Below are 10,651 nucleotides of genomic sequence, written 5' to 3' on the forward strand. Positions count from 1 at the left end.
GTATATACAATTGCAGCATGGAAGATGTTTATAAGCCATTTAAGAAACACACAAAAACCGTTAGATTCACTCCCAAAATTCCGTGCTGCATCACGTGATGCAGCACGGAATATTGTCAGTGAACAGGTCGCGGTCTCAAAGCGACGAAAATATTTTGACAAATTAAATTTAAATCTTACGGTTTTTCTGTGTTTCTTAAATGGCTTATGAATACCTTCCACTCTGGAATTGTTTTCGTTCTAGCACACGATCTCAGATCAGGTCACTTGCTATGCATGTGCATCCCTCTCTTTCCCTCTCTGTATACTCTTACTCTTTACTCTTATACTTGTTTCAGTCATTTGACTACGGTCATGCTGTAGCACCGCCTTTAGTCGAGAAAATTGACCCCAGAACTTATTCTTTGTAAGCCTAGTACTTATTCTATCGGTCTCTTTTTGCCGAACCGCTAAGTTACGGGGACGTAAACACACCAGCATCGGCTGTCAAACAATGGTGGGGGGAAAAACACAGACACATAAACACACACACATATATATATACATATATACGACGGGCTTCTTTCAGTTTCTGTCTACCAAATCCACAGACAAGGCTTTGGTCGGCCCAAGGCTATAGTAGAAGACACTTGCCCAAGGTGCCACGCAGTGGGACTGACACCAGAACCATGTGGTTGGTAAGCAAGCTACTTACCACACAGCAACTCCTGCGCCTATATATATATATATATATATATTTATGTATGCATGTATATAATATATATATTATATACATATAAGCCTACATGCAAACGTATGTGTGAATATATTCTCTGGTTTATATCGTATAATAACCACTGGCTTGTCAGGAACAATGTGAGGTTTGTCGTTTAGAGTTATATAGAGAACGAAGTCATCAAGCTCATATCATGATTGTCTTTTTATAACTGCGTAAACAATAAGCCATAGGTAGTTTCTCATTAACGATTGGGCTAGGAAAATACATACACTGCCGGGTTTATAGTTACAACTTGATGTTTGTATGTACGTATGCATGTACGCGCGCGCGCACACACACACATCTATCTATCTTTCCATCTCTCTCTCTCTTTCTCTCTCTCTCTCTCTCTCCCTCTCTCTCTCTCTCTCTCTCTCTCTCTCTATATATATATATATATATATATATATATATATATATAAGCACTCACAATTATGACGTATAACTATTAAATGAATAAATGTTTATTATACGGCTAACTATTTTCAACAACACCTGCAATTTTCTGACTTCATGTTATTGCAAATCACTCCAAGAAGATAGAAGTGGGTTTGGAATCTTATTTAAACCGCTGGATTATGTTTTATTTTCTTGCTTACTTTTTCACTTTTGCTTCTACATACATTTCTTTGTTCATTTACATTTTACTTTTGCCTAATTAGGAGTCATTAGTTTAAATAGATATTTTTTTACCAGCTCGAAATATTCTGAGTATTAGATAACATAGAGCTGTAGCCATGATATTTCTTAATGTTTTCTTGTTTTGCTCTTGTCTTCTTTCTTTTCTTTTATTTACTTATTCATTTCTCGCTTATACTCTTTAGAGTGATAGCTTATCTTTTTACACATATTAGAGAGAAAGCTGGTCCAAAATTTTATACTTACATATACATTCATACATACATATAATCAGGCATGCACACATACACATGCATATTCACACATACATATATATATACACACACACAATCTTTATTTATTTAGTCATATGTGTGATCAAATTTTTCTTTACAATAAACTAAGAAATAAACAAAGGAAAAGTTAGATAAAGCATACAATTTGGAAGAAAAAAATTAAATCATGGTATCTGAACAAAGTGCATACCATCCTGAAAAATAATAATATAAGGGGTATATCACATTGACAAAACATGCATCTATGCCACTCTGATGCATATGAAAATCTTCATTTTTCTTTCTTTTTTCCAGTGTATCTCAGTAATCTTCAACTAAGTCACAATACAACATTTATGAGAATAAATGTATTTTTATGTCGATCATATCAACTCTATATTTAACTGAAAAAATGTAAAATCAATCTTGATACCCCGATATTCAAATTCAAATGCTTTTAACTAGGTACTGCATGCTATTTTGTGAGTCCCACTAATAGGTGAGGAGAAAAAATTAAATGGAAACCTTTAGCTTTTTATTAGAAACTAAAAATTGCTTAGCTGATTACTGTGTGATCCCTGTCGGTGAGCTATATTTATATATCAATTTCTTTTGAAATGTACTCAAACATTCTCATGGAGTGATTGAAATAATGGTTATCTATAAACACTTTTGCCAGCTCGGTTTCATTTTGTTTCATAGATGAAATTTGGGGTCGTTTACGTAGCTCACATCAGATAATATATATGTGAGTGCTCTAAACAACGCCACAATTTTCATCGATGATGTATTCACGTACAAGATGTGAACTACCTAAGCGGCAAAAACTTTACCACAGAAGAAAACGTAAGCTTGTAATTGGTGCACCAGCTAGAACAAAACTTCTGAGAATGAGTCTATTGCGAGAGCGCATTATTCTCATAAAACGACCGTGAGTATCTTGTCTTAACGAACCTATCTTTTGTGCCATGTTGCTATGGAAGGGTAGCTACGTAAAAGCTTTTAGTATTACTATGAGAAGAAAGTTGAAAAATGCAATGATAACATTGACCATAGTTCTATTAAATCAGGAATATCTGTGTTAAACAACAGCGAGGACAATCTGCTTTTGTGATTTTCCACCGTGTGATATTTAATGACAACTAAGCATACTTGACTCGAAATATGCCAGCTAAATCGATCGTCCATAACTTCATACACAAATTATTAAACTAAGTCCTTGGTTTGGCTGTTTTCAGCACTTGTTTGTCAGTAATGTAGAGTGTTTAGTATCTATAATGAAATTCGAATCATCGACTCTCGAAGCTTCGTTAATGTATTAAATTTCAAGAGTCAAGATTAAAATTGAATTTATTTGTAATCTTATAGGCAATGCGCTAATTAGTTTACCTCTTAGAAAATTTACGAGGCACACCAAAGATATGAATTAACTGTGTCAGAATATGTTTCAGGCTTTTTCGGAATATATTTTGCAGAATAACTTCAAAAGGATTCGTGTTAAGAAGTTACAATTTACGATTTCAGTATATTACAAAAAATGTTTACTTCGGATATGTTGAAGAAAATTCGACATAGTTATATGTTGCATATGCACTCTTAATTACTATTTAAAAATCAACATGAACATATAAATAATTTCAGCTAACAAGTACCAAGAATTAAGGAGTGAAATCTCATTAATATTGATCAACCATGATCGAACAAACATAAAAATATTCTATATTTGCTCTTACATATCTTACATTTAAAATCATATTATCTAATATATCCTGTCGCGCGTAAAATTACACGATGTGATTTCATCCTTATGTCAGTTGTCATTTATTTTCTACATTCAAATATCATCGAGAAGCTCCCTAGAATTATGACGCCAAAATTGCATTGAATCCATGAATAGAAACTTCAACGACAACCTCTAGGGTGTCTTGTCATTCTCGTTTCCAACAAAACACGATCGCTGACATATCAAGAGATTTGATATCCCTAATAAGAACTCACCAATCTCTTCTACCCAGACATACAACTCCTCTCTCGGTCTTTTCAACTGTGCTATTCCCATTTCCAAGTAGAGCTAGTTGTTTCTATGCCATATCCATTTGGGTACATCTGCCTCACTTGTTTGTCTGTCATGCGTCAACCAACTTTTGTTTCACAAGGCTTGCAATAATACGTCTAGTCAATACTCCTCAGATTGTCGGTTGTCTATAATCCCTATGCTGCTCATACTTTGCATAAATTTGTCTATTTGTATCAATACAGATGTAACATTGAAGTATAAATCACACTGGGTTTACTGTTTCGGGGGACAGGAAAAGATATAGCGGGCAAAATGTTAGTTATTTTGGAACCGTACATTTTAAAGTTTAAATCCCGCCAAAGTAGCTATTCATTCTTCTAAGGTTTGTAAAATTCCAGTCTCTGACAGCGGCCTCGTGAAGATGTTGAAAGATTAACTGTATTTCTTCATGATTTTAAAATTTCCACTTCGACTTTCGTCACACTTGTAAAATAATCTGTCACCTCCGATCCGTATTATTTTCCTACTATCCCGAAATCCATCCAGCACATATCACGATACAACTAGCCGTGTAGTAAGCAGTGCTATCTCAGAATAAACGCCTCATTTGAGGCAGCAGAAAATTACTTTCCTATTAAGTTTTATGTTTATATTAAGTTGGTTTAATATTTGTCATGAATTTACGACATTGTTGGTCATACAATACTCCCATAGCAGAACCAGAATACATGCCAAAATAACAGTGAGATTTCTTCTGCTTTCATCCCATATCCAGCTTACTGAGGTGCGACTAAACGACTGTTTAGTGTATGTATACACACACACACACGCACACACACACACACATATATATATATATATATATATATGTATGTATGTATGTATGTATGTATGTATGTATGTACGTATGCATATATATGCATGTATAGAAACTAATGTAGAGAAACAATGAGGAAACGTAAAAGGTCAACATAAAAAATGAAATGCAATTTAAGGCAAAATGATGCTGACTACCTCAATTTTAGATACAAAAAGAAGTAATTTCATGAAATACCGAAAATGCAGATATATAGAGAAATGCATATCATTTTGCCGGGGCTCTATGGACCCTATATCAAGATTCTAGAAGCGACAGATTTAGGGTGTGCTAGTATGTCAGAAGAAGAACGAAACGTCTCATGAACGGTGCAACAGAATGATTTTGCATATGTGGCTCAGAAAGGAATTTAACTTTGACTCTGCTGTATTTATTTCCAATAATGAAGTCAATATCACTCTAAATTCCGCTCAAGCACATTTTTGTTCGAGCATGACGGTGATGTTTTGTGTGTGGGGGAGAGGGGAAATATTTCCATTCGTCTTCTTACCCAACACACTCCGGATTTTTTGTTCAAAGATGTCTGCTGGAGCAACGAATACACAAAAGATCTCTGAATGCTCCAACTGCTCTCATTGTGGACATAACGAATAGCAGTAATGGCAGCAACAACAATCGACAAGCTGAACAAAATATCACATAAGTAAAAGAACAATAATAACAAGAAGCGTTTCGATTTTGTTTTCAAAATGGATGTGTTGTTCTGCTTATCTCAGTTTGCTGCTTTTCATCCAGAAATATCAATTTTATATTTTTGATATGTCTTGCAGATGAACAAGTCGCCTTTGACTCGCGTCTGCTGTTGCTGCTGGACCCGAGAGCGAGAGAAGATGAGGTGTTTGTGGTGGGAGAAGCATTAACGGTCATAGTCCTGTTGTGGTTTGTATTATTCATAGTCGTCAAAGGCGGTGGGCTGGCAAAACGCTGAACGTCCTGATTGCAAGTTCCACTAATATCGACTTTGCCTTCTATCCTTTCGGGGTAGATGAAGTAAGTACCAGTTGAAAAGCAATGGGGTTGATGCAATCGACTTACTCCCTTCCCCGGAAGCCAGTGAATGCAGTAGCTGCAATGTTGTTGATGATATCAGTGGAAGAGGTGTTAGATTTACCACTTGTTGTTCTAATAGCAACGAAGACGTTGTTGTTTTAGTTCAAGCTGATCATCATGCACTTGTTGTTTTAGTTACTGTTGCTGTATTTTTATCACCTTGGGATAAACAACTTGGGAAAACCTTGCTCTTGCAACTGTTGCTGCTATTTTGGGGGGCCTTTTCTCTTTATTTTCCTTCCCGCTACTATTGGTGATATCTTTATTGGCACTAAATATTATTTTTTGTTATCATCATTTAGCTTTGTTTAGACGTCATGGCAAAGACATTGTTAAGTGTCAATTGTAACCGCAAAAGCGCTTGACTTTGTAAAAGAGAAAACAGCTCTTATTTTTATCTGCAGCACTCTTTAAAATCATACTTACACGCTTGTTTTGTTGCATAAAATGTTGTAAAACGAATAAGGATGATTTCATTTGTTTTTTATTACAAATGCATAGATTTGAAAAAGTTCAAAGTTCATCGTGTTCTTTCATTAAATATATAGACGTAGAAGAAGCAGATGCACTCCTCTTCACAATAGTTGAAGGATCCAGCAAACGGTTACCAAAAAGGGGAACAAAATAAGTAGATAAATTTAAGGTAATCTTGAAACGCCTCAAGGGAGTGTATGTTCCTGTTCTAAAGTAAAAACTATAATAATGATCTCTGCTTAATAATAGCCGATATAAAAGGTCGTTGGCTCGTTGGTTGGTTTGTTGATTAATTCTTTTAGTCACGTTTTACATCACACTCAGCGAGAGAGAGAGAGAGAGAGAGAGAGAGAGAGAGAGAGAGAGAGAGAGAGAGAGAGAGAGAGAGAGAGAGAGAGAGAGAGAGAGAGAGAGAGAGAGAGAGCAAACGAGAGACGCAGAAAAAGTTAATATGTGAAGAGTAGGAAGAGTGCATATGCGAGAATTGGTGACAGGCATAAGTAAAGGAATGAATGCTACAAACTCACACACACAAACACACACACATACATATAGGCACGCACGAACGCACATTTACAGAGAAAGTATCACACATAAAGACAGACAGGGAAAGAAATGACACAGAAGTTATTGATGGAAAGTTATGCAAATGACAAAATATGTCTTATTACCTGCGCCTTAGCGGTGGCGAGGATACGGTTTTTCAGTCGTGTTTGTTTGTTTGTTTCTTTCTTTCTTTGTCACAAGAAAATATCACAAGAACCGCTGGATAGATTCAGATGAAACTTTCAGGAATGTTTGGCCTCCTTACTGGCACGAACTGATTAGATTTTGGGATCGATCCGGTACCGGACAAAGACTCTGGATTATTTTTACCGGCTTTTTTACGTAATTTTTGAGAGCGGTCGGGTTCATTTTAGTATTCTCGTTTGTGAGAGCAGTCGAGTTTATTTCAGATATTCTCATTTTAAAAATCATCTCTGGCTAATCGTTGAGAGGACGTTGGTGTTGCCTTGGCGAAGGATTGCGCTCTCTGAGTGCTCTTGCTTAATTTTATTTCAAGGTCATAAATAGTTTTCCTTTGAAAATTAGCATTCATTTGATCATTTTGTGCTATCAACAAGAAATTTGATAAATGTTAAATTATAATAAGTATATGTATGCGTTAATTCCTGGTATATTATAGCGGATGCTAAAAATGTACCCTCCAGTGTTACCCGTCATATGACTAGTAATAGCAACAACAGCCACTGTAGTAGTAGTAGTAGTAGTAGTAGTAGTAGTAGTAGTAGTAGTAGTAGTAGTAGTAGTAGTAGTAGCAGCAGCAGCAACAGCAGCAGCAGCAACAGCAACAACAATAATAATAGTAATAATGATAATAATCCTGATGCAGTAGCAGGCAGTGGCTCTCATGGCTTCTGATCTTAATTGATTGGAAGTGTTATCAGGTACATTGTTTTGTCTTGCTATAAAAGATGGGCTACAGCAAATATTCTGCTCAATAGCACAGATTTGCTTGTCAGTCGTTTTACTTTAACCAGTTGAGTATGTCCCTTAGTGGAATGTCATAATGGAGTTAGAACGGAGAGCTACAAATACCTGAAGGTAATTGAAGGTGACGGAATCAAACATTCAGTGATGAAGGAAAGGATCAGAAGAGAATGTTACCGCAGGGTGAGAGCAATACTGAAGACATATGTGCATCTCTGATGACGAGCAAAAGTAGTGGGGGAGCATCATAGCCATGTGTTGAGAGGAATTATTTAGAGTTTGAATAATTCACCTCTGGAAACATGGGTGTTTCGTTCAACATCCTTAAATACCCTTATTCAAGGACCATTTGAGCGGGCCCCACCTGCAAGGTCATGCGCTGTTTTTCTTGTAATGAGATTACCATATCGCGCTCATATGGTTGTGATGCATGTGAGTGGTGTACCCTTATCAGACGGGTTGTCATGACGTGTATAGTTTACCTCAGTGTCACTTTGATGGAATTCTCTGTTCTCACACTCAATAATAATAATAATAATAATAATAATAATAATAATAATAATAATAATAATAATAATAATAATAATAATAATAATAATAAAATAATAGTAATAATGCTCAATGAAGCACAGTAGGATTATAAAATCTTTGATGAAAATATAAATTATCTCATGCCATTTACATGGATGATTTAAAGCTATTTGCAAAAAATGACCAACAACTACAGAACTTACTAGCGATTGTTAAACAATCCGGTGATGACATCAGGATGCAATTTGACCTCAGTAAATGTGCAAAAGCAAACTTTATCAGACGAAAAATCAGAGAAACACCCAACATTAAACTTGACCAGCATAATGTCATAAAGAGTTAGAACCAGCGAGAGCTACAGATACCTAGGGGTATTTGAAGGTGATGGGACAAAATATTCACTGATGAGGTAAAGGATCAGAAGAGAATGTTATCGCAGGGTGAGAGCAATACTCACGGCAGAACTGAGTGCAAGAAACAGGGTCAAAGTGATCAATACTTTAGCCATACCAGTCGTGACTTACAGTTTCAATATCTTTAACTGGTCAATTACTGAAATACGTAATCTTGACAGAAAAATACGAAAATTGTTGACAAAATTCACCGCTCTAAGGCAAATGCAGAACGACTTAATCTTCCAAGAAAAGAGGCCCTATCGGTAAGCACACATAACTTCAGTGTTATGAACAGATCCATTTCTGAGAGAAAGATAGTTGGAGCAAAAGTCTGAAAGCTGAGGACAATGCACCGTATGCATCACCCCAAAACAAACATAGACCGAATATACTATCTGAGTAAATAAAGCGGTCGTGTATTAATACAATCTTAATTCTTATAAAAAATTGCAACCATTTTCTGCCAATCTGCAAAACTCTAACATCTGTATGTCTAAAGCCAGTCCTAAAACGCGAAAATATATCCTGAAGAAACGTAGCTAGAAGAACTAATACCGAAACAAAATGTGTCCCCCAACTGATATAGCAAATCAAAATTTAAAATACATAGCCAAACTAATACCCAAACAAAATGCGTCCCCCAACTGATATAGCAAATCAAATTTTAAAATATATAGCCAAACTAACCAGCTTCCAATATATTTAGGAGAAATTAGAAAAAAAACCCACATTGTAGTAAATACCTGAAAATCACCAGGTACCCTGACATAGATGAAGCATGTATCCATCAATGGCTGATATAATCTTGTCTCAAATCAGAAAACGAGGGGTGTATCATTGCTGCACTGGGTCAGTCCCTTCCAACTGTTCTGAAAATTGAAAATCCAGAATCAATCGACGACATTGTCTCTGGATGGAGCCGTCTGACTCACAGAATACATGTTAAGATATGAAATGAGGGCATATCAGTACATGCACTGGGCAATATGCAGTACATGCAATCTCCAGCGAAGAGAGCACAAGTATCTGGACTGATCGGGAAATACAGGCTAACATATCTGATATCATTGCGAAAAATTATGTTTAAATGATTTGTCTTTGCATCGATGCTGCTGCCTCAACTGACAAAAACACATCTATGAAAGCGTTTGATACACCGAGCACACGTAAGGACTTAGACATACAATTTAGAAGAATCAAGAACATTACCTATTTTTATTGGAGCATTTGAAATGATATCAGAATGAGGAAACAAATATGCAGACCAAATTCCAGGCAACACCAAAATAATAATTGCAAAATATCATACATAAGGGTGTTTCGCATATTTTAATTTAATTCCTCTCTATATGGAATTCAGATTTATTTTTCCCCACAGTTACCAGTTATTTAAATTGCAATGCACATCACTAGTTCCTTTGAAAGGGCCAGGTACCGCTTGCCAAACGATCCATTTTCTGTCAGCACCCGTTGCATGGAGGACAGTGCAAGTCGTGGCTGAGGATGCACAGGCATGCGCTGCAGCTGCAACATCTCCAGCGATACTTTAATTCAAAGCAGGTGTGGTCGTCGTTGGTTGAACGCGCTTTTCCGCAGCTCGTCTCCTTGTCGGAGCTACGGTCCTGAATCAGGTGTAGACCGAGACAAGATGGTTGGTACCAGAGTGTTCAAGCGCTCACAGCCCTCGGCCGGTCGGACGATGTGATCGGTGGTAGTTCCACCTTGGAGTTCTATAGGGAATTAATGGAGGACAAGAGCGACAACGTACTAGGAGAGGTCCTGGGAGTCGAGCGGCATCAACTGGTGATCTCATGTCAAGATAAACAGCGCATTATTTTTAATTATTATTATTATCATCATCATCATCATCATTATTATTATTATCATTCAGTAGTTTTATTATTATTATTATTATTATTATTATTATTATTATTATTATTATTATTATTATTATTATTATTATTATTCAGTAGTTTTATTTCTATAACGTGCTTTCACTTCACTACCGAGCGCAGCTCTGTGCGCCTTGGGTATGTGCTGTGGTTTGCTGTGGTGCTCTTATGTTTACTGTATTGAAAGTGTTTTGCGTAGGATGTGTGCAGTACCCAGTAGTGCAATTTTCTGTATGTTATATATATTTGTAAGTCCCGGTGTTTTTGTTATGTAT

Source organism: Octopus bimaculoides, chromosome 16 (assembly GCF_001194135.2).
Source record: "Octopus bimaculoides isolate UCB-OBI-ISO-001 chromosome 16, ASM119413v2, whole genome shotgun sequence".
Lineage (NCBI taxonomy): Eukaryota > Metazoa > Mollusca > Cephalopoda > Octopoda > Octopodidae > Octopus > Octopus bimaculoides.